Source organism: Castor canadensis, chromosome 12 (genome assembly GCF_047511655.1).
Source record: "Castor canadensis chromosome 12, mCasCan1.hap1v2, whole genome shotgun sequence".
Taxonomy (NCBI): domain Eukaryota; kingdom Metazoa; phylum Chordata; class Mammalia; order Rodentia; family Castoridae; genus Castor; species Castor canadensis.
Genome location: NC_133397.1, coordinates 26,144,023 through 26,163,883, shown reverse-complemented (window position 1 = coordinate 26,163,883; position 19,861 = coordinate 26,144,023). Strand labels below are relative to the sequence as shown.

The 19,861-nt window shown below is 38.1% G+C and overlaps 1 long non-coding RNA gene across 1 annotated transcript in view; it reads right to left on the bottom strand.

Moving 5' to 3' along the window:
• The window catches only part of LOC141415017 (uncharacterized), a 30,615-nt gene extending 11,523 nt beyond the window's left edge, over window positions 1-19,092 (bottom strand). Inside the window, exons 1-2 of the long non-coding RNA XR_012440037.1 lie at window positions 18,997-19,092; window positions 541-693 (exon numbers count right to left, since the gene is read on the bottom strand). This is a non-coding gene — a long non-coding RNA (uncharacterized lncRNA). The remainder of the gene's footprint in view (window positions 1-540; window positions 694-18,996) is intronic.
• Window positions 19,093-19,861: the final 769 nt, after the last annotated feature.

Below are 19,861 nucleotides of genomic sequence, written 5' to 3'. Positions count from 1 at the left end.
GGCCTGTGAAGGCACAGTCATATTGATTGTAACTGCCTCTTGTAACTCTTGTCTTGCTGTGAGCTCCTCATAGGCACAGGCCCTGTTTTTCTCATCTTTCTATTTTCACATCCTCCCATCACCCTCTTCACCCCCTGACTCTAAGTACTTACAGCAGAGCCTTGCCCATATTAGAAGTTCAAAGATTGCAGATAAGCAAACATTATAGCAAGCCATTGGACATTAGACTCCCAGAGGTTCAGTGAATTGTGCTGAATAGCAGGGAGTGTAGGAGAAATGGTATATGCTCTAGAGTCAGAAATCCACTCTCAACATGTGACTGTCTTGTCTAGGATTGATGAGGATAGAGTGTGTTGGAATGGAGGAGAACATGGAATTCTGGGAGAACTCAGAAGCTTTACTGTGTAGACAAGTAGTGGAGTTGACTCCCAGAAGAAGAACGAGGAGAGAAAACATGCAGAGGCCAAGACAGTAGTAAAGGAAGATCATAGCCGGATAGCTTTACTATCCAGATGGAGGATAAACACTAGGAAATCATACCATCATGGTTGTCCTTTTTGGACCCTGTCTGTTTCTTAGGAGTTCCGTGTTCCAAATTCATGGACATCATCAGATGGACATGAGAGCACAGTCAGGCACAATGGTGGCAGGGTCTGAGTAGGGAAGTTTTTCTGGTGTTTCATTCTTTGTGTCCTGTGGGAAGAGAGTGTTGAAGAGGGAAGAATGAGTGGAGCAGGAGACCCTGTGTGCAGGAGAAAAGGCAAGTGGGCACTCTAACATTCAAAAGACCCCCATAGACTTTTGGCAGATTGTTTGTCTCCTGGGATCCAACACTGATTCAGCCAATGTCTTCATCATGTCTCTACTTAGCTGTTGCAAGAACTTCCAATAAACATCTACTACCAAAGTGATTTTACCCCCTCTATTTTTATGGGTATATTAAAAGTATAATCACATAAAGATTTATGTATCCCTATATGCTTGATCTTTCCAATAACAGATACATGGCTTTCTGTATCTTTCTTTTCTCCTTCATCAAAATCCATGGAATTCACTGGAGGCATGGGTCAAGTGGTACAGTGCATGCCTGGTAAGTGCAAAGCCCTGAATTCAAACCCTAGTACCACCAAAAATAAAAATGAAAAAAAAATCCATGGAATTCCCTCTAAATCTCCTGGTAGTTTTTTAATTCATCCTTTTTATGCTCACACAATATTCCACACTGTAAGTGTGCAACAATCTATTTTGGGGCCATCAATAACCAATAACCAATTTGGCAACCATCTGCATTTGTATTTCTGTCTATGTCTTTAGAAACTGCTACATTATTTATATGGGATGGATTCACAAAAATAGGATTGTTAGATCACAGGGGATAAGTACTTTGAATATTAGTAGATGTTGCTTGCTCACTTCCAAATTGCTGTAACTAACTCACTATTCTAACCAACAGCATTTGAAAGCACTCTTTATTCCCCACACCCCTGCTAACAGCAGACTTGATAGTTCTCTCTGATTTTTTGCAAGACTGGTGGGTGCCAAAAAGACTTCCATTGTTATTTTAATTTGGATTTCTATGACTGTCAGTGAAGCGAGCATATTTTGTGCCATTTGCATACGCCCTTTTGGGAAGTATGTTTTGATATGATTTGCTTTATTTGTGGTTTAGTTTGTCAATTTATAATTTCTCTGCACAGTAGAAAGATTAACCTTTAAACTACTGTCTGAATTACACTTTTATGAATCTATTCTTTATTATCTCTTTTCAAGATGCATAACCTGATTTTTGAGATATAATTCACGTACCATACAATTCACCTTCTAAGTGCACAATCTGCTGCTTGTTAGTGTGTTCACAAGGTTTTGCAAAAATCGTCATGATCTAATTCCAGAATCTATTACTTACCCAGAAGGGCGAGTTTCCCGTTTCTCTCAGTCCCTGGAAAGCACAAATAGAACTCCCTCTATGGACTTGTCTATTCTTGACATTTTATAGAAATGAATTATACAATATAGAGCCTTTTGTGTCTGATTCATTCACTCATGCATAATGTTTTCAAAGTTCATCCAGGTTGTAGCATGTATCAAAACTACATTCTTGTTTCTGGCTGAATAATATTCCATTGTATTACTGTATTTTGTTTACTCATTTATCAGCTGATAGACATTTGAGTGCTTCCACCTTTGGTCTATTGTGAATAGTGCTGCTATGAACATTCATATACAAGTTTCTCTGCAAATCTGTTTTCAATTCTCTTGGGTATATATCTAGAGGTAGAATTACTGAAGTAATTGTACAATGACTCTTTGCTTAACTTTTGAGAAACTACTAAACTAGCTATTTTCCAAAGCAGCGATACTATTTTACATTCCCATCTGCAACATATGAGGGTTCCAGTTTCCCCATGATTGTCATTGTCCATCCTTTTTATTATATCTTCTGTCTTTTTTGTTATAGCTGCCTTCTTGGATGTGAAATGGTACTTAATTGTAGTTTTGATTTGCATTTCCCTTAATAACTAAGTGATACAGAGTATAATTATTGGCCATTTGCATATATTCTTAGAAGAGACAACTGTTCAGATCTTTTGACCATTTTTATTTAGTTTATTTAGTTTGGTCCTTGGAATTAGACTGAGGGCCTCCTGAGTGCAAAGTGTGTGCTCTACCACCAAGCCACACTCCCAGTCATGGCCCATTTTTAAGCTGAGTTGTCTTTTTATCAGAGGATTTTAATAGCTCTTTATGTATTATGGATACTAGCCTTACATATATTATTACAAGTATTTTCTCTCATTCTGTGTACAGTCTATTTACTTTCATGATAATGTCCTTACAGACCCAAAATTCATAATTTTGATGAAGTCTGATATGACTATCTTTCCTTTGGTTGGATATGCTTTTAGTGTCATAGCTCAAAATCGATGACTTAATCCAGGATCTGAAGAGTTATGTCTACACTTTCTTTAAGATATTTATAATCTTAGCTTCTACGTGTAGATCTTTGATCCATCTTGACTCAATTTTTTTATGTTTATGGGGTTAGGTAGGGTTTACAGCTTCACTCTTTGCATTTCCCAGGATCATTTGTTGAAAGACTGTTCCTTCTATACTTAATTGTCTTGGGACCTTATTGAAAAGCAGTTGATCAAAGCAAAAGGGTTTATTTCTGGACTTTCAGTTCTACCCCATTAAACAGAAGTGATGAAACAGATGTCCTTATCTTGTTGCTGATCTCATTGGGGACTGTATTGTGAGACACATATATTATTTATGTGCTTGTCATATCTTCTTGATATCCCTCTTTGTTCTAGTAGCAATTTCTTAAAGTCTATTTTGTGGTATTTATAAGCCATTCCAGATCCCTTTTGGTTGCTATTTGTATAATACATCTTTTCTATCCTTACAATTTTTAAAATTTTTAAATTTTTTGTGAGTTTGCAGTTTATTAATCCTCATGAAAAATCCAGACAATCGCTGCAGATAAGTCATTGTAGAATCCTTATTCCTTCAGCTTTTTGCCTTTGTGATCCCCTGACTTTCTTCATCCTAGTTTTGTATTACCTTTCACTGTTTCCTTGAAGTCTGTTTCTTCTCACATAGGCATATCTTGCAAGTCGGCATTGGGCCTTTTTTTTTTTTTTTTTTTTTGCCTAATGCCAAACTAGTTGTCTTTCCACCACCAACATGGGTTCTGAATCCAAATACAAAAATGATAACAGGTGTGGTCATGTACTTTCTGTCTTAGGTACTGTTACCTTCCCATAGTGAAGGACATCGACGACTGTTTGCTTCCTCTGAAGTAGTTGAACTTCCAGGTCAGGATAGCAGCTGTGTCATTCATGATGGTGGCTGATCATCAGGCATTCAGGATGGAAAAGAGTTCTTACGTTTTCAACCATTTGTGTCTTTTGAATCTACAGTGCGTGTCTCTGAGCAGCATGTAACGGATTTATTTTAAAATCTATTTTGCTAATCTCGGACTTTTGTTCAGAGTTTAATAACTCACATTTAATGTTTAATCCATTTGCATTTAATGTGATTTCTGATGAGGTGTAATTTATGTCTACTATTATACTATTTGCTTTGTAAATATCCTATGTCTTTTTATTATCCCTCCCCTCCATTACTGTCCCATTTTGTGTTAAATAGATATTTTTTCTAGTGTACCTTCTTAATTCCCTCAGTACTTCTTTTACTATTTATAAATTTAGTTATTTCCAAAATAGTTGTCCTCTGGGTACCAGACTGTTGGCTCTCCATGGTATGGGATATTGATTTTCATGGCCACTGCAGAGCTGGGGGAAGTAGAAGCTAGGAATAAGGCAAGATAAAATGCTATAATACCCATTGTTCTTATCAAAATCCAGCCATTGTTCTTGTATAAATGCATCCTGGGTTTCTGCAAGCCTTTGATTAATTTTCCAAATTCTCAAAAATGTTGATTGTGCTACTGTTTTACCATTGCCTTTGTGGAGGAGAAACCTTCTGGAGGATCTTACTCTGCCATTTTTCTCTGACATATTTGCTGCATAATTTCTGTGAAAAAAAAAAGTTAATTTAAATTTGTAAATTTTGCTCAAGAGGTAGAGTGCCTGTTTTGTGAGCACAAAGCTCTGAGTTCAAACATCAGTCCACCAAAAAATAAAAAACAAAATGAATATTGCCATTAGAACTGATTTACACAGCATGAGTGAGTGGCAATGGTGGAAAATCATACACAGTAAATCTTTGATCTGCAAAATTTCACCCAGAAAAATTGCATGCGGCCAAAATCAGGACCACGAAAGAATACTCACAGTAACAGGAAATATAAAAATTAAACAAAAAATTAATTTATATTCTTATATGAAGGTTTACTTTGATTATACATAGTCAAATTTGTCTGTGTTTTGTTCATTCTGAGTGTCTACTTTTCATTATAAATTTTGCCCAACCTTAGGGCATCATCTCCTAGGTTATTATGTAGAGATATAATTACCATTTTTATTTGTAGATATAAATATATGATATGTGTGTATATATTCATATGCATATACATACATATATTCAACTTATTGATACAATGGTTTAGATTGATCTAGTTGATGCATATTAATATAATGATAAATGGCATAGTGATTATTTGGATAGACTCTTTCATATTGAAAGGCACACAATATAAAATCTAGGTTAGTCATCGCATATTATTCTTTAGATCATTGTCAGATTTTATTTGCCAAGTATTTCATTTCAAATTTTGCATATATATTAACAATAAGTGATATTGGCATGTATAATTTTTCTTTGTTGTCTTCATGTCAGGTTTTGCTACTAGAGTTGCATAGGAAGTTTCTGTTTCTTTTTATCATCTGGAATGGTTAAATAGGACTGGAATTGTCTGTTCTTAAGTTACACAAAAGCTCAGCTTTGAGACCTGGTGACTTTCAACATAGCTCACTAATGAGATTATCTGCTTCTTTTATAATAATTGATCAAGTCAATGTCCATTTTTCATTTCTTTTTAAACTGATTTTAGTAGGATGTGTTTTATGTGACATTAATCCATTTCTTCTAGGTTTTCAATTGTGCTATCATATGATTCTAGCTTACAACTATGATACATGTCTCCTTTTTCATTTTTAATCTTGTCTATTTTGTGCTTTCTTTCTTTTACTTTAATTAGGCTTGCAAGAGGTATTATCTGCTTTATTGGTTTTCTCAAAGAATCAGATTTTGGATTTATTTATGCTTTCTATTTTTTACATTTCCATTTCACTGATTTCAAAGAGGAAGTTAAAATAGATTACTTATTACCTAGATACCAATGAAAAATACAATTCATACAAAAATAATACTAGCCACTATAACAGAATATTTAATTATTAAAAAGACAATGAAAAATAAAAGAGCCAAATGCTCATCTTAAACTAGAAAAAGAAGAGTGAAACAACCCAATCAGAAAAAGGAATCAAGAAAGAGAAAACTTGAAAATTAAAGATATTTCAAAATCACAAGTCTTTCTGTCTTATATCTTTCCTCAGTGGCAAGCATCTTGAAGACAGTAATTGCATCTTACTAGTCTCATAATGACCCCTTGCTAAGTGTCTCATATGTGTAAGGAGGTCAAAAATATTTATTGAATGAATGTCATGACCACAACATTCAATTACTCCTAGAATTTCTTTGCTGGAATACTCCTTCAGAAGATTTTTTTTAATGGCTTCTTTCTCTGCTTTTTGGAGAGTCCCCTTCTGCAGGACTTTCATTGGTGTGACTTTGTCATCCTCTCCATTCTTTTTCTGAGTGCTCTCATGCATTCCCATGACTTCAATGAAAACTTTTAGATTGAAGATTCTCTAATCACTACCCCAGCCCAGACTTACTTTATGAAGTCCACACTAACATTTCTAGCAATCAACTTGCTACCTGTTCCATGGGAACCTCAAATTCACCTGCATGCTTTTTGTTCTATTTTCCTTATCTTCAAGAATGTTCCCCAAGTCACTTGATCTCTATGTGGTATTATCTTTACCTCTTTCTTGCTCACTGCTCATGTCATCAAGTCTTATTTGTGCCTCTGAAATGCCTTAAAATTTTCTTGCCTTTATTCCCACAGATATGGCCCTACATCCATTCTCATCATCTTTTTTTTAGATTACAGTAATAACATTCTAATTGCCTTCTCAGTATCCAGTTCTTTTCATCTCATGTATTCTTGACTTGGTTTTAGTTCTTGTTTTTATTCTAAAACACAAATCTGGGAATGTTTCCCCACTAAAAGCATCTTTGTTTAGCTCCTGTTACCTAAACAATACAATACAAAATTCCTTAGTTCTGCATTTAAGACTATCCACAATGTGTTAGTTTTCTATCTTTTCAAGTTCATGTCCAATTTTTCCCCAGCCCATACCCCATGCTGCAGGCATGCAGGTATCTCCATTTCCAAAGACCATCTCCATGAGACTAGAGAAGTCTTGACTGCAAACTCCATGAGATCAAAGGCTCTGTCTTACTGACTGCTATAGCCCTATCCACCCCTCCTCACAGACCATGTATACAGCAAGTGAGCAAATGGTCTTCCATTCTTTGCCTCAGCTGGTCCCTTTACCTGGAGAGCCCTTCCTCTAGTTTCCTGGTGATGAATATCAATCCACCATCCTTTACGCTAGCTCAAATATCAACTTCCATGAAGGCAACTTAAACACATCCTACTTCAACTCAAAACAAGTGACTTTTTCTTCTCTGTATATCTAAAACATTTTCTTCATAATGCCAGATTAGCATTTACTTCCTTGTACTATGATTATTGAATGTGTGTGTCTTTATTCACTAGATTTGAACTCTTAGGGAGAAGGGAAGTGTGTCTTATGTACTGTTTCAAACACTGAACTTCATGGGTAGTCAGTAAGTTCTCAATACTTGAGCTAGAAGGAGGTGGAGTCAGACTTTTTACTTTTTGATGATGTAAAGTCTGGCCTCCAATCCGGACAGGGATCCTCCTCTGCAGAGCACCTCTTCTACCTGTCTCTAATTGACCTGCTATTCATTTTCCTTGAATCACAGAATCACAAAATGACAGACTTGAAAGGGAAAACTGAGGTGCAGCAGATGAAGTGACTTGTGCAAGTTATACAGTAACAAACATAGGATCCAAAGCAAGGACTAGGTTGGTCAACCCTTTTGCCCAGTGTTTTCTATTTAATCTCTGTCTCCAGATCCCTCTTTGCATCATTTTCTACTAGTTGCCTCCCATTAGGAAGAGATGGAGTCAGATAGCAGGAAGAAATGCATGGGTCAAGGAGTAAGTAATACCACTAAGGGTGTTTGTGTGCATGTGAGGGGCTCCCTTTCTGATTATACCTAACACCCATCATCTGTGTGGTGTCATTGAGTTACTGGCATGAGAAGAGAAGTCTATGACTTCTAAAGAAACTATGAGAAGAAAAGTCACTGTTCCTTGCTCTTCTCGAGTTGTTCACCATTTAGAAAATGCCCAATGCCTACCCAGCCTGGGCTATGGTACACTCAAGCACAACGGGGGCAGTGTTGGCTTTGAAATGCTGCTGTTAGCAATCAAGAGTCTCCCCAAAAAGAAAAGTCCAGGACCTGATGGATTCTCTGCTGAATTCTATCAGACCTTTAAAGAAGAACTGACACCAAACCTCCTTAAACTGTTCCACGAAATAGAAAGGGAAGGAAAACTGCCAAACACATTTTATGAAGCCAGTATTACACTTATCCCAAAACCAGGCAAAGACACCTCCAAAAAGAAGAATTATAGGCCAATCTCCTTAATGAACATTGACACAAAAATCCTCAACAAAATAATGGCAAACTGAATTCAACAACACATTAAAAAGATCATTCACCACGACCAAGTAGGCTTCATCCCAGGGATGCAGGGGTGGTTCAACATACAAAAATCAATAAATGTAATAAACCACATTAACAGAAGCAAAGACAAAAACCACTTGATCATCTCAATAGATGCAGAAAAAGCTTTTGATAAGATCCAACACCATTTCATGATAAAAGCTCTAAGAAAACTAGGAATAGAAGGAAAGTACCTCAACATTATAAAAGCTATATATGACAAACCTACAGCCAGCATTATACTTAATGGAGAAAAACTGAAACAATTCCCTCTAAAATCAGGAACCAGACAAGGATGCCCACTATCTCCACTCCTATCCAACATAGTACTGGAATTCCTAGCCAGAGCAATTAGGCAAGAAGAAGGAATAAAAGGAATACAAATAGGTAAAGAAACTGTCAAAATATCCCTATTTGCAGACGACATGATCCTATACCTTAAAGACCCAAAAAACTCTACTCAGAAGCTTCTAGACATCATCAATAGCTATAGCAAGGTAGCAGGATATAAAATCAACATAGAAAAATCATTAGCATTTCTATACACTAACAATGAGCAAACGGAAAAAGAATGTATGAACACAATTCCATTTACAATAGCCTCAAAAAAAATCAAATACCTAGGTGTAAACCTAACAAAAGATGTGAAAGACCTCTACAAGGAAAACTATACACTTCTGAAGAAAGAGATTGAGGAAGACTATAGAAAGTGGAGAGATCTCCCATGCTCATGGATTGGTAGAATCAACATAGTAAAAATGTCGATACTCCCCAAAGTAATCTACATGTTTAATGCAATTCCCATCAAAATTCCAATGACATTCATTAAAGAGATTGAAAAATCTACTGTGAAATTTATATGGAAACACAAGAGGCCACGAATAGCCAAGGCAATACTCAGTCAAAAGAACAATGCAGGAGGTATCACAATACCTGACTTCAAACTATATTACAAAGCAATATCAATAAAAACAGCATGGTACTGGCACAAAAACAGACATGAAGACCAGTGGAACAGAATAGAGGACCCAGATATGAAGCCACACAACTATAACCAACTTGTCTTTGACAAAGGAGCTAAAAATATACGATGGAGAGATAGCAGCCTCTTCAACAAAAACTGCTGGGAAAAGTGGTTAGCAGTCTGCAAAAAACTGAAACTAGATCCATGTATATCACCCTATACCAAGATTAACTCAAAATGGATCAAGAATCTTAATATCCAACCACAAACTCTAAAGTTGATACAGGAAAGGGTAGGAAATACTCTGGAGTTATTAGGTATAGGTAAGAACTTTCTCAACGAAACCCCATCAGCACAGCAACTAAGAGATAGCATAGATAAATGGGACCCCATAAAGCTAAAAAGGTTCTGTTCATCAAAAGAAATGGTCTCTAAACTGAAGAGAACACCCACAGAGTGGGAGAAAATATTTGCCAACTATACGTCAGACAAAGGACTGATAACCAGAATATATAGGGAACTTAAAAAACTAAATTCTCCCAAAACTAATGAACCAATAAAGAAATGGGCAAGTGAGCTAAACAGAACTTTCTCAAAAGAAGAAATTCAGTCCAAGATGACGGCTAGAGGGAGGAAGCAGAAAGCGAGCCTCCTATAGTGAAATCTTGGAGAGACGCTGGAGAAACACTTTGCAGGCATAATCACCGAGAAAAGGCATAACTTTGACCCCTCCACACCTCCAGCTGGAGCAGAGAATCTCCACTTCATGTTAAACAGGGAAACAAGGAGGGCCCCCAGGCCGCCAGTCACTGGCTCCCAGATGGCTTGGGAAGACGCGGACCAGGTGAGCTTCGTGGTACCACGGTACTCCCACAGACAAGCCTGGGCCAGAGCAGCATAGCCCCCTAGACAGACTGACCTCCACCCAGGGAAAAAAAGAGAAACTGAGTAATAAGCAATAAGAACAAATAAGACACACTGGAAAGAGGGTGGGGTGCCCTGAGCGCTGAAGATTGGGGGAAGGGAATCCTTCCCAGGACTGTAAATAAACAAGCCGGGCAGGCTGGAGAGGCTCTGGTGGGAGCAGGGCGCGTGCCCAGCAACCAGGAGCGGGGAAGCTTGTGAGAGTGGCGGAGGGAGGAAAACTCCACAGGAGAGGAGGGAAGACCCACTTCCCACGTGAACTGTAAACAAACATGGTGGCTGGCAGGAGCAGCAGCACCACCCAGTAATCAGGAGCAGGAAAGCTTGAGAAAGTGGCAGTGGGAAGAAAACTTCACAGGAGAGGGGGGAAGACCCACCTCCCACATGAACTGTAAATAAACATGCAGGCCTGACAACGCGGGTGCAGTGTCACCTTTCCCAGTGCTTGGAAAGGGGAAAGCCTGTAGCAGAGGCTCCCGCACAGGAGAACTCTGAACAAACAAAGCCTGCGGGGCCAGGTGAGTGCTAAGCTCACCCCAGAGATCTGCATAAACAATGCCTCCAGCAACAGCAGGCTGACAGCAGTGGGCAAGCAAGCCACAGTTGCAGATACCATTCCCAGAACTGTCTCCAGACTCTTTTTTTTCTTTTTCTCCCTACCTTTGATAAGAGAACAACCGAATTACACCTGCAAGCAGAAAAACTTAAGGAAACTGTATTGCATTTGAACTTGGGACCCTAGGTGGGTTTTTTTGTGTGTGTGTGTATAGTTTTGTTCTACTTTATGCATCCCCTTTGATGAGACAACTACAGAACAACATCTGAGGCACCATCTCCAGGGTTGGAGACTGAGACGGACACCCAAATTATTAAGACTGAAACTTCATTGCATTTGAACTTAGAGGTTTTTTGGTTTTTTTTTTTTAATTTTCTATTTTCCATTTTATTTTAATTCATTTTTAATATATAGATATTTCTTTCATTTACTTATTTTTTATTTTTATTCCTATCTTAATTTTTTTTTTATTTTTTATTTTCAATCCTATCTCTGTCCCTCTAATGTCTGTTCAGCTTACTGTCAATTAGCACACTAATGTTCCCTGTTTATACCTTTGAAACTTTCTTGTCTGAAACCTTGCTCTGCTTTCTCCCTCTTGTCTGTGTATTTGTTTTCCCCTTTTCTTTAACTTCTTGCTTTCCATCTTAGCTCACCCTTCCATTCTAAATATTACCATTGTTATTATTACAAGCTAGAAAATACTTAATTGCACACAGTACAGGGACAGTAACAACACCAAAGACAATGACGGGAAGACAGAAAAAACAGGAAAACCAGTATCCCCACAGCAAAAAATTAGTACAGGAAGCAGAGGGGAATGAAGAAAACAGAAACTCAGATCCAGACTCCAACAAAATGAAGACAAACTATGCCAAAGGACCCAATGAAGCCCACAAGAATAATTTAAAAGAAGACATAATACAGGTACTCAATGAGAATTATATAGAGATGATACTGGATAGGGTCAACCAAAATGTACAGGAGACACTCAAGAAATTCCAAGACAACAAAAATAGAGAATTTGAAAAAGCAAAAGAAGAAATAAGAAGAAATAAAGGAAACCATAGAAGCACTGTATAATATGTGGACATTAGATCAAGGGCAAACACAACAATGGGATTGGAGAGAACACCCACAGAGTGGGAGAAAATATTTGCCAGCTATACATCAGACAAAGGACTGATAACCAGAATATACAGGGAACTTAAAAAACTAAATTCTCCCAAAACTGATGAACGAATAAAGAAATGGGCAAGTGAACTAAACAGAACTTTCTCAAAAGAAGAAATTCAAATGGCCAAAAAACACAGGAAAAAATGCTCACCATCTCTAGCAATAAAGGAAATGCAAATTAAAACCACACTAAGATTCCACCTCACCCCTGTTAGAATAGCCATCATCAGCAACACCACGGTGGTGAGGATGTGGGGAAAAAGAAACCCTCTTACACTGTTGGTGGGAATGTAAACTAGTACAACCACTCTGGAAAAAAAATTTGGAGGCTACTTAAAAAGCTAGACATTGATCTACCATTTGATCCAGCAATAACACTCTTGGGGATATACCTAAAAGACTGTGACACAGGTTACTCCAGAGGCAACTGCACACCCATGTTTATTGCAGCACTATTCACAATAGTCAATTTATGGAAACAGCCAAGATGCCCCACCACTGACGAATGGATTAAGAAAATGTGGTATCTATACACAATGGAATTTTATGCAGCCATGAAGAAGAACGAAATGTTATCATTCGCTGGTAAATGGATGGAATTGGAGAACATCATTCTGAGTGAGATTAGTCTGGCCCAAAAGACCAACAATCGTATGTTCTCCCTCATATGTGGACATTAGATCAAGGGCAAACACAACAAGGAGATTGGACTTTGAGCACATGATAAAAGCGAGAGCACACAAGGGAGGGGTGAGGATAGGTAAGACACCTAAAAAATTAGCTAGCATTTGTTGCCCTCAACGCAGAGAAACTAAAGCAGATACCTTAAAGCAACTGAGGCCAATAGGAAAAGGGGACCAGGAACTAGAGAAAAGGTTAGATCAAAAAGAATTAACCTAGAAGGTAACACCCACGCACAGGAAATCAATGTGAGTCAATGCCCTGTATAGCTATCCTTATCTCAACCAGCAAAAACCCTTGTTCCTTCCTATTATGGTTTATACTCTCTCTACAACAAAATTAGAAATAAGGGCAAAATAGTTTCTGCTGGGTATTGAGGGGGTGGGGGGGAGAGGGAGGGGGCGGAGTGGGTGGTAAGGGAGGGGGTGGGGGCAGGGGGAAGAAATGACCCAAGCCTTGTATGCACATATGAATAATAAGAGAAAAAAAAAAAGAAAAAGAAATGCTGCTGTCACCAGACACCTAGTTCCATGGACAGAATGGAACATGATAAGCCTGTGTCTTGGCCTACCCCATCTTCTTGGCAGATAACAACCCAAAGATCCTCTGGCCCCTATTTTTCGCTCACACTTTGTTGCCTAAAACAAGTAGCAAAGAAAGGGTCGTCAAGTTTCGCCCATTCTAATATCAAAATTTTTTAAGTCACTTTTCCCTCAATAGACATGGTTTCATTGTAATTGCTTGGAATTTGAATAGCATGTCATAACCATCCCCATAAATTGAACTTCTTTAGATTTATTGAGCTATTTATTGAGTGGTGGGTAATAAACATTCAGGATTAATAGCTCTGCAACTGCTCTGTGCCAGTTACATAAAGAGTTACTAAACTCCCATAACATAATTACGAATCGGTTACCATGCTGACAAACCATAATTGTCAAAAGTTCAATGCAGACTCAGGGTCTTATTTAAAAGTTTGTTCATGTTTGCAGCTTTGAATCTCATCTTCCAGTCTGCTGGCTTTCCTTTCTCCTTTCTTTCTCCCCATTCTCTCTGTTGTCTTCTCCTCTCTCAGCATTCTTTCCCATTTTTTGATTTATAATACATAAAGGCCATATGGTATGAAATAAAGGGCAGTGGTGTGGGCTAGACATATCTGAGTTCTAGACAGACCTCTACCTTCCCCAGGATGATAACTTCAGCTTCCCTCCCCTCTTCTGCTACTTCTGCATCCTACGCTTGACTGCCCTACTGGTTCTACAGCTCAGCTATCACCATGGCTTTCCTGATGGCTGTTACCTAACAGCTCAGCAGGCCATCAGTCTCTCCATGACTTCTCCCACCACCTTCCACCTTTAGTACCCTCTGTATCATCTTTCTGGGACTCTAGAGTTATCAGGATTTTAATTCAAATCCAATAAAAATACTACTAAATTGTGGTAAAATACACATAACCTTAATTCTGCCATGTTAACTCTTATTAAGTGTACAGTTTAGTGGCATTTTTAAGGACATGCACATTGTTGTGCAACCATCACCATCATTCATCCTAAGAATTCTTTTCATCTTGACAAAATTGAAACCAAATGTCCATTGAATGTTGACTCTCCATTCCCTTCTCTCCCCACTATTGTTAATCACCATTCTACTTCCTATCTCTATGATTTTGACTATGCTAAGTAAAAGGAATCATAGAGCACTTACCTTTATGTGACTTCTTATTCCAGTTAGCATAAGGTCTTCAAAGTTCATCCATATTAGAGTCATGCATCAGAATTTTCTTCTGTTTTAGGAATATTTGATTGACATATATACATACATGACTACATAGATATATGTATTGCATTTTGTTTATCCATTCATCCATAGGTAGAAATTTGTGTTTCATAGAACTTTGGCTACATTGGATAATGCTGCTATGAATATATTTGTACAGACATCCATTGGAGTCTCTGCTTTCAATTTTGGGGGGTATATACCCAGACGTGGAGTTGCTGCATCCTATGGCAATTCTTTATTTAACTTTTATGGAATTATCACATTTTTCCACAGTGGTAAATTAAAAACATTACATTAAAAGAAATTTAAATCTTTAATTAAAAGTTAAAATTATATCAGTTTAGTGTTTTAATTAATTTAAAATTTATAAGAATAATATATATGCCTTACGGACAAAATGAAAAGTATAGAATATTCTATAGAAAAAAAATCACTCTATTATAGTTATGGGTTTATGTGAATTACTTTTATTTTTAAACAGAATTATTTAAGTTGTATTGTCTTGAATAATCTAGACATTTTTCTTTTATTCCACATTATTCTGTGACCATTTGCCAGTGTTGTGAAATGCTGTGTATGTATGTAAATGGTTATCCAATAGTCCAATATATTTGTACTATTTCTTACAGGACACAGGTATAAGTAAAGTTAATAAAAGTTATCTATTAAATTTTATTCAGTTACATTATCTTGACAATTGTTGAGTAACAATTGTAAGAAATATAAAATTAATAGTGTCTGAATGTATAAAAACTTTGGAGTTTTCTAAAACTCAAAGCATCTGCCCAGCATTTATAAACCCTGTTTGACTTGAAAACAAAATAAAATAGTGATCGTCATCTTGAAGAAATATGTATCAAAAATTTTAAAATATGTAAAGGGAGAATAACCTACCATCCTGATGGCTAAGGAAAAAATTACAGGGTTTGGTGGTCGTTGCCTTTCTCTTTTTACCTAATTGTTGTGAAATTGTATGTGCATTTGCCTAATGGCTATCAAGATCTAAGTGAACTTGCCATACTTGAATCTTAATAAAATTAATTATAATGTATTCCTACTATTTCCCCCAGGGCACATATCATAGTTTACCTACCTTCAGACATTGATTTGGGAAAACTTATTTCCTACCTATTACTCATGGACTTTCAGATTTTCTTAAAAGCCCTCATTGCCAAGTCATGTGTTGGTCTCTTCTGGAATCATTGCTATGTGTCTTCCCTCCTCCTGGAATCATTCCCTGACTAATCCCAGTTGGCTTAACTCATTGAAACACTTTTTAATCCAGTTAGCACTTAAATATACACATATGCTGAGCCTCTATTCCTGAAATGCAACCTCCCTCTAAGTCAGCTCTCCAAAGCCAAGTTCTCTCTGATGGACTCCACTTACGGGATTGTACTTGTGGCCAACCCCTAACACCTGGCAACAGCTCAAAACAAGATAATAGAACATTTTGAAGAAGACAGCCCTTCATGCTAATCAGGGTTGTATCTTATTATCTTCATATTATTCTCCCCAGAACCCAACTAGATTAAAAAGGACATTTTTAAAAGAAGTTTCAGAAATGGAACATTGCCCACTGGGAAATCTGAACATTATATCTCCATTGTAACATAATAGGCCCATTTTCAAACTGCATCCAAATTCAGTTTAGCAAAATCTTTTCAAATAAACTAATATGGTTTCCTTTAAAAGGGTTTATGTGACTAGATCAAAGGTCTTTGGGTCAGCAGTTTAAACTTATTCCTTCAAATAATTTTTCTGATATGAGACATTCTAGAATCTTCATTCTTAAATACAATTTCAAAACCTGTCCCATAGTCCTATTCTTAAATACGGCTTCAAAACCTTTGTCCCATAGTCCTCATTCAATTTTATATAAGAACATTAAGGAGAAAGCAGCTGTGCATGGTGCCAGTCCCTGAATGGTAAGGATCCAAATCTTGCAGTTCTAGGTATAATCTGTTTGGTAATCCAAGCTGGGGGCATTTATCTCAATGGTGATAGACTCAAGAGGAAATGAATGTATAGCTACTAATCCCATAAGTGCTTCTCAGGGTTTCTGCCTGGTAGCGAGGGAGTAGGGAGGGAAAGGGAGGGAGTGGAGGGAAAGGGAGGGGGCAGGGGGAAGTGGGGAGAAATGACCCAAACATTGTATGCACATATGAATAAAAGAAATAAAAAAAATAGATAAAATAAAATACACTCCAAATTTCCATGACTTAGCTGCAAGAAAAAAAAATAGTAAGTGCTTCTCATGAATAGGATGGACATTCTTTTAAGGTTCATGCTATTTGCCTTTTAAGGTGAGTATAGTGATAGATTTTAGATTCACATTACAGAGTGGGGTCTTAAGAATGGGTCTTTAGTTCTCTAGAATTGTCCCTATTGTTTCCTAACTTGAAAAATGAAACACTGCATTTGGTAAGAGGAAAGAGATAGCTCAGTTTTGTTGGCTTATCCCAGGTGGCTATGTGCCTTGGGCAGGGAAATCTTTGCCAAGGGTTTTGAAATCCCCTGGCCAGAGTTTGATGGCCCTCTGAATCCTGGTGTCTGGGCATTGCTAAGCCATATTCCTTCAGCTTCCTCCCAGGTTCTTCAGGGGCTGTGTGTCTCAAGCAGGGGAAAAAATCTTATTTGGAAACCCAAATACATGAAAAATGGTTTAAAAATTGAAACAGAGTAGTTTATTATTCTTACTACATATATGACATAAAACTGATTATTCTAGGTACCTCATATAAGTGGAATCATAATACAGTGTTTGTCCTTTTTTGTGACTGGCTTATTTCAGGTTGCATAATGTCTCCAAGCTCCATCTACATTGTAACATGATTCAACATTTCCTTCTTTTTTATGGCTGAATAATATTCCATTGTATGTATAGGTCACATTTTCATTATCCATTCATCCATCAATGACCACTGGTACTAATTTCATCTTTGGGGTATTATGAATAATACTACTGTTAACATAGGCTGTACAAATATCTGTTTGAGTCCTTGCTTTCCATTCTTTTTGGTGTATTCCCGGAAGAATTGGTAGGTGACATAGCATTTCTATTCTTATTCTTTTGCAGAACTGCTGTAATGTTCTCCACACTGGCTGCCCTCTCTTACATGCCTTCTAGCAGGGAAGAAATGTTCCACTTTCACCAAGTCCTCGGCAATACTTGCTGTTTTCTGTTTTTGTGTAACAGTTACAGGAGTATATAGTGTGGTTTGATGCCTCATTGTGGTTTTGGTGTGCATTTCTCTAATGGCTTGATGTTAAGCATCTTTTCATGGGCTTACTGGCCATTTGTAGACCTTGTTTGTAGAAAGCTCTAGTCACGTCCTTTGTTCCGTTTTCACCTGGACAACGTGTTACTATTTTTTGTTTATGTGGGCTTCCAATTAAGATTTTAAAAAACTGGTCTACTCATTGCAAAAAAAAGAAGTCACCTTTCAAGATGATTAACCTCTGCCACCTGCCAGTTTACATGCCAGGGCCCTTTGGCTGGGCTCAGCAGGAAGTGTTGAGAATTTTGTTCTGCCTTTCCCACATGTGCCCCTTCAAGGAGCTAAATCCCCAGGTTCCATGTTGCTTTGAATCATCAAAGCTAAATTTTTTCCACAATGGTGGTGTGGCATATTGTCAGCTCAGTCACTGGATGTGGCAATGTAGCAACAGATTAGAATTTCATTCCACCTTCCTGGAGGCAAAGGAGCCTGAAAAAAAGACTATTTCTAGTCCAGGGTTCCTCACTGCTTTGTGGACTATCGACGCACTGTGCCAGCTAATGAAGGAAAGGGGGAAATGCAAATATGGCCCAAACTCTTGTTTTTCAGATGTGTCCTGGCCAGGTTGTAACTTTGACAAGGCAAGGTGTCCCTAACCTTCACTTCTTAGTAATAAAAAGAACTTAAGTGCCAAACTGGAGGGATTTAAGGAAAATCCCAACTGAAATGGAGAAAGAACTATTTTGTCTTGAATTTAATCCATTTCCCACCTTCCTTAGACTCCTGTCTCTCTTGGAAGCATGCCTGTCACAGAGTTGACCCTGTCCAGTTTGATTCCTTAGTTAATGACACTTGGAAGCTTATTCGGATTTCTGAATGACACTTGTCTTTGACATCCAAAAGGCAATAGGAGAAAAGTACAATCCTGCTTTTGTGTCACTGTGCTCCCTGAGTTCTCTCTTGCTCCAGAGGCAGCCACTCTCCAGGTAGCCAGGACCACCTGGCTCTGTCCAAGTTGTACCAAACCAAAATGCTTGGCTTCTCAGGTTCTAGGGTAGCAGCTGAGTTTCCAGATATCCTCCAAATGATCTAGTTTATCTCTGAGTTTCAATCTTAGCTATTAAAGAGCAAGAAGTAAAGAGCAAAAAGCATACATTGTTAGAACTCACTGATTTGCTTCCTCTAACAGGGCCAACATCATAACCCTTCCCTTGTATGAATAAAATAAAATAAAGAAAGAAATAGAAAAGAAACCCTCCCTTGACAGAGTGTGGCTATAAGAAAGCACCAAAAATTGAGAGGCTTAAACAGCAGAACTGTATTGCTTCATTGTTTCCTACTTCCAGAGAACGAGTAGTCTGAGACTGAAGCATTGTCAGGGCCAGGCTCTCTCTGCAGCCTCTAGGGAGAGATATTTCAGACCTCTCTCTTGGCTTCTGGTAGGAATTTGGCACAGCATTGATTTTAGTCCTCACATGACATTGTCCCAGAATATGAGCTCACGTCCCTGTGTCTGGAATGCGTGTCCCCTAAGTCACCAATCATGTTGGGTTATCCTGACGACCTCATTAAACTTGACATCTGTCAAGACCCTGTCTCTGAATGAGCTGTTCAAATGAAGTGTTAGGACTCCAACATACAGGAGTTGTTTGTGTTTGTTTTAGCGGGGGAAGAAAGGGGAGTACAGATCAACTACTACAACAGCTCGAGTTTAGAATCTTGGCCTGGATTCCAACAGGTCAAATGCATGGTTTTTCCTGCCTGTCTGGGTTTCATGTCTTCCCCTGTAAAATGAAGGGGGCAATGAGGTGATGTTAAGACTATTCTACTTCTAAAATCCCCTGTTTAAAATTGCTACCCTTCATCAAAACCTCCTGGCTCCCTTCTAAAGGTTCTCTCACTAGTGGGTTAAATATTTGAAAAACACTTGAAACCAGTGACGTGATGCGTGCTCTCGAAGGTCCCAAGACAAGGCTCAAGAAGCTGAATGGCCAGGGGACCGATACAAGAACTGTGTTCTGAAGACAAATAGGACTTACCAGGAGCCCTTGAACCCCCATCTGTGCCATTCTGAGCCTCCAGGTGCCTCCTGTGCTATTATTTAACTTTCACTCTCCTAAGACAGTGTGTGCCAGTTTCTCAGCCCCTCCGCTTCAGCGCTGAGGCTTGAGCTGCAGCCTCCTCTTTATCTCACCAGGAGAGCCA